We start from the raw sequence: 6000 nt of genomic DNA on the forward strand, positions 1-6000 counted from the left end.
AATCACACAGCTAACCAGAGGAGGAGACACCACAAATATCTCCATCCTCAATGATGAAGGGAGTCTGGCATGGCAGCACAAAAGACAAAGTTTAAGCATTTGCAACCATCTTCAACTTCAAGTGCCAAGGGGGTGTGCCATCTTAGCCTCTTCCTGACCTTCCCAACATCACAGGTGCCAGTCTATAGCTGATTAAATTCATTCTATGCAATAACCAGAAATGGCTGAAGGCACAGGATATAGCAAAGCTATGGGCCCTGAAAATATCCCAACCATAATACTGAAGACTTGTGCTCCAGAACTAGCCATGCTAGCCATTCCAGTACAGCTGTTCCAGTATAGCTACAACACTGGCATCTACCCAACAATGTGGAAGATTGCCCAGGTATGTCCTGTAACAAGAAAAAACAGGACAAATCCAAACTGCCCAACTAGCACGTCATCAATCCACTCTCGGCGGAAGGTGTCACAACAGTGAAGTGGCACTTAGAGCAAGTACCTGTGTCAAACCTGTTCAATAATCAGTTTGGGTTTCGCCAAAACCTCACAGCTCCAAAATTCATTATAAATTTGGCCCAAACATTGACAAAAGAGCTGAATTCCAGGTAAGATGGCGGTGATTTCCCTTGACATCAAGGCAGTATTTGACCGAGTGTGACATCAATGAGCCTTTTTAAACTGAAGAAAATGAGAATCACGTGCAAAATTCTCTTCATTGGAATCAAACCTTAGGAAGATGCTTGTGGTTATTAGAGAGCAATCATCTCAGCCCTGGGACACCACAGCATGAGTTCCTCGGGATAGCACCCTCGGCCCAACCATCTTCAACCGCTTCATCAATGACCCATCCCTCCATCATAGGTCAGAAGAGGGATGGTCACTGATGATTGCTCAGTACCATTTGCAACTCCTCAGATATTGAAGCTGTACATATCCACGAGCAGCAAGGCCTATACAGCATTCAGACTTGGACTGATAAGTACCAACTAACATTCGTGCCACACAAGGGCCAGGCAACTTACACCACTTGGACTGCAGCGGTTCAAGAATGTGACTCACCACCCCAACCTTCTCAATGGCAACAAAGCTGGCCTTCCCAGCAATGCTCACATCCATGAATGAATAAAAAAAATCTACCTTTTTCTAATTAATCAGAAAATGTAAATTTACATAGGATTGCATGGGGTATACACCAAACAAACAGGCCATTCGGCCCAACCAGTCCATGCCCGTGTTTATGCTCCACTTAAGCCCTGATCTTTTCTCATCTAAAACTTACCATCGTAGCCCGTTATTCCTTTCTCCCTCAAATGCTTGCCTGGCTTCCCCCTTCCTTTACTATTCATTTCAACCACTGCCTGTGATAGTGAGTTCCACATTCTTACCACTCTTTGGGTGAAGAGGTTTCTTCTGAATAACCTACAGGATTTCTTGGTGACTATTCTTTACTGATGGCCTCTAGTTATGCTCTTCCCCACAAGGGGAAACTTGCTCCCTGTATCCACTCTAACAAAGTCTTTCATTATTTTAAAGGCCTCTTTTAGTTCACTCCTCAACCTTCTTTTTTCAAGAGAGAACTGACCCAGCCTGTCAATCCTTCCCTGCCTACACATTTCTGTTATCTTCCTTCTCCAGCATATTCTTTTCATATGGTGACCAGAACCACTTGCAGTACTGTAAGTGTGGTCTAAACAATATTTAATACAGGTTTAGCATAACCTCCCTACTTTTCAATTCTATCCATCTAGAAATAAAACCTAGTGGTTGGTTTGCCTTTTTAAAACGGTCTTGCAAACATGTGGCACAACTTTTAGTGATTAGCGTATTTGTACTTTGAGATCCCTTTGTTCCTCTATGCCACCTAGACTTGCACCTTACAAGTAATGTGACTTTCTTACTTTTTCTATCAAAATATATTACCTCACATTTATCTCTGTTGAACTTCATTTGCTAGTTATTTGCCAATTCTGTAAGCTTATTAACATCCTCCGGTAATTTGTTGCCATCCTCCTCAGTATTGACTATGTCCCCACCATACCCTCCCTTGCTCAGTATTGACTGTCGCCCCCACCCTCCCCCCGACACCCTCCCTCGCTCAGTATTGACTAACCACCGCTCAGTATTGACTGTCCCCTGACACCCTCCCCTGCTCAGTGTTGACTATGCCCCCCACAACACCCTGTATTGACTAAGCCACCCCCGCTCAGTACTAACTATGCCCCCCACTCAGTATTGACTATATTACCCGCTCAGTACTGACTAACCCCCCTCACACCCTCCCCTGCTCAGTATTGACTATCCCCTCGACCCCTCCCCTGATCAGTATTGCCTATCCCCCTCCCCTGCTCAGTACTGACTATCCTCCCACCCTGCTCGGTATTGACTATCCTCCCCCATGCCCTCCCTCGCTCAGTGTTGAGTATTCCCTTCACGCCCTCCCCTGCTCAGTATTGACTGTCGCCCCCATACCCTCTCCCGCTCAGTACTGACTGTCCCATCACACCCTCCCCCGCTCTGTATTGACTATGTCACCCCAACCCCTCCCCAGTATTGACTATGACCCCCAACCTTTCCCCAGTATTGACTATGACCCCCAACCTTTCCCCAGTATTGATTATGCCCCCCCACCCTCCCCTACTCAGTATTGACTAAGCTCCCCTACACCCTCCCCTGCTCAGTATTGACTATGCCCCCCCCACACCCTCCCCTCTCAGTATTGACTGTCACCCCACACCCTCCCCAGTATTGACTATGCCCCCCACACCCTCCCCTACTCAGTACTGACTGTGCCACCCCACACCCTCCCACACTCTGTATTGTCTATGCCAACCCTGACACCCTCCCACTAATAATGATATATTCATTATTATATTTCTCATTCCAAGATGTTCTTTTGTTTTTCTCTTTTAGTAGGGAATCCATTATTTGTCCTACCATTAACGTTACCTGACTGGTCTATTTCTGCCTCCATCTTAAATATAGGAATTAGATTAGCTACCTGCCAGTCCTCTAGAAAAAGGTGTCATGCCAATGAATATTAAACATGAGTAGTAATGGCTCTGCTATCTCTTCCCTAGATTCTTTTAGAATATATGTATGTAAGCCATCTGGATCAGGAGCTTTGTCCTCAGAGTTTGTTTAGCTTATTTAATACATCCACTTTATCTCAGTACTCAGATCACCATTCAATGTTATATTTGCCTGTTCTACCACCTCCCTGGTAAACACCAAAAAGAAACGCAAAGCAAAATAATTATTTAGTATCTCTGCCATCTTTCTATCGTTACCAGTGGTATTATCCTGTCTATACCTTTATGGTCCTATTCCTATTAAGGACTTCCTTTATTAATTGATATGCCTGTAAAATATTTTACTGTTTCGATTTATGTTCCTTGATAAATTTCATTGTTCCACTTTGCCTAATTTTTTTAAACTTCTCTCCTAATCTTTTTGTATTCTCTCTTATCACGCATTCCTCTGCTGTCTGTGCACTTAATGTTTGCCTCTTCCCTAGCCCTTAATTGTTCCATTATGTCTTTGTTCATCCATGGAGTACCAGTTGTGTTTAGTTTTAGTCTTTCCTTTAGTGGAAAGATATTTTCCCAGCGCCCTAAACACCGTTTTAAATATTTCCCATTGTTCTTTTACATGGTGTTTGCCAATATAGTCGCCCATTTCATTGTTCCAAGTACTATTCTCAGCTCCTCAAAATCACCTTTGCTCCAATCTATTAACTTGGTTTTTGACATTTATGTCATTCTCTATCATCTTAAAGCATATTATGTTATGGTCACTAGTGCCTACTGATATTCCCTACTTTTACTTATTTTATTTGCTCCAGTTCATTCCCCATTACTAGATCCAATAGCAAATCTCCCTTTATATGTAAGGTTCGAAAGGAGTCCAATGCACATTGTAGAAACGCCATTCCCTTATCCCCTTTACCTACCTCTTCTGTCCAATATCAGGGTAGTTGAAATCCCCCATGGTTATCCTTTTCTTACTCAATTCTCTAATTTGTCTGTATATTTCTTCCTCCATCTCCCTTCCACTATTTGGTGATCTGCAGATTTACACCTATTAGCATGGTTGATCCATTATTATTTTTATATGTTCATATGGATTCTATTTTTGTCCTGCTGATGGCTGTGTCCCTTTTTTCTACTGCCATTGTTATCCTGATTAAGTAATCTGACAAGAAACTATTGCTATTCAGAGCTATTTCAATTCTGTGCAGAATGAAAACTATTAAAACCTTACACAGCAGAAGATTGATCTCATGACTGGTATCAAAGTATTTTGACATGGGTAAATGCCAAGTAATTGTTCGAGAAACTGGAGGCAAATATGTACTAAATGCCAGTTAACAGTACTATAGACATCCACAAGCAGCCCAGGTTAAAAGCTTTTACACCCAGCCTAGAAAGTGATAAAGTAGGAACACTGACGTAACTGTAAGTTGCACATGAATATAACAGATATCACATCATGTTAAACAAACACAGTTCTACTAGGAACATCAGGTGCAGAGTACAGTACAGGAGGAAAATATTTGAAAAATTCAAACTCAGTTTTAATGAGCACCTACAAACCTTTTAGGACACCTCCATGACAAATACAAATAATCATCATAATTTCACCCATGACTTGGGAGGATGGGCAGGGAGGGGTAGATGTAAAAAGGCCACAAAATTAGTATTAGAGCACATAATGATCTGGAACCTTCAGAAATCAATAATGGAGTCAATGTGGTTTAAGGTAGAGAGAGAGGCAGCCACGAAAGCTGACTTGACAGGCTGACACTCTCAAACTTGCTCAGCCACAGAAAGATGTCCCCCAGCTTCCACCAAAAAACAAGGTTAGAGGCACCGAGAGGCCTGTGAAAGGGAGGGAGACAGAAACACAGGCAGAGGTAGGGGTGGGTTGTGACCCGAGCCGAGTGCAAGGCCCCATTGTTTGCCCGCTGGAGTAGCCACAGACCCCTTCACTCTCACTCCCGGGAGGGGGCTGCTGACACGACAGCTCACACTCGCTGCCTCACACACCCACCGCACAATTGAACACACTCGCCCGCCCGCTCGCTCGCTCGCCCGCCAGTTACCATTTAGCTCCCGTCTCTCGGCCGTGGGACCGCTGGGTCACGTGGCTCCATCCGCACCAGCATTCCAAGCTGCCGTCCCGGCGCCGAACGGTCGGTCGCGCCGGTCGTGCGCGCTCCTGGAACGCACGTACGGACGGACGGACGTGAGTGCTCGCGCGGCGGACGTGCTCCCTTTGTGCCCGAACCTACGCTCGCGAGGGAGGGCGAGGGCGAGGGCGAGGGCGCGCGCGCGCCGCGGCCGAGCCGAGTTCCGTCACTCACCCGCGAGAGCCCCCAAAGTGCGCCTGCGCAGCAGGGAGCGGGGGCGGGGTTAGAAGAGGGCGCGCACTGGGCGGGAAACAGACGTCCGTCCGGCGGAGCAGGTTAGTCAGCTGAGGGGCGGAGAGCGAGAGCGGGGAGGAGGGATGTCTAATTTCTGTTTAATTATAGGCAGACAGTCAGGTTAAATCATGACTGCTTATTACTGGGGGACTATTCTGAAGCTGCTCAGGGGAGTGAAGCAGCGACAGTTCCTCACAGATGGTTGCTACGGCTTAAAAATGCGTGAAGACTCATGTCAGTTTGGACCATTTATTCATATATAATGTGTAATGTGTGTGGGACTGTTTAATGTTTCGGGTTTTCCCTGCTGCTGGCTCCGAATAGATGTGTTGACATTCACACAATGGATAGTACAGCTCATAGCACCCTCGCCTTTGAATCAGAAGGTTGTGGGGTTCATGTCCCACTGCCGGAAACCAAGAACTGTGAATGTACTCGAAAGAGTTACATGCGATCTGTTGATAACTCGAAAGAGTTACAGCAGAGAAGGAGGCCATTCGACCCCGTACTGTCTCTTTCCAAGAGCAGTGCGCCTGTCCCGCTCCTTTCCCACATACCTGCATTTCCATATCCCTTAC

General features: G+C 45.6%; 1 protein-coding gene across 3 annotated transcripts in view; it reads right to left on the reverse strand.

Annotated features, from left to right (window-relative positions):
• Positions 1 to 5386, reverse strand: part of znf592 (zinc finger protein 592) — a 146156-nt gene extending 140770 nt beyond the window's left edge. For 2 of the 3 annotated variants that reach the window (XM_078532576.1, XM_078532578.1), the window contains exon 1: positions 5102 to 5386. The gene's annotated coding sequence lies outside the window, so the exon portion shown is untranslated. The remainder of the gene's footprint in view (positions 1 to 5101) is intronic. The other variant, XM_078532577.1, reaches the window with a different exon arrangement.
• Positions 5387 to 6000: the final 614 nt, after the last annotated feature.

This window comes from Cetorhinus maximus, chromosome 30 (assembly GCF_964194155.1).
Source record: "Cetorhinus maximus chromosome 30, sCetMax3.hap1.1, whole genome shotgun sequence".
Lineage (NCBI taxonomy): Eukaryota > Metazoa > Chordata > Chondrichthyes > Lamniformes > Cetorhinidae > Cetorhinus > Cetorhinus maximus.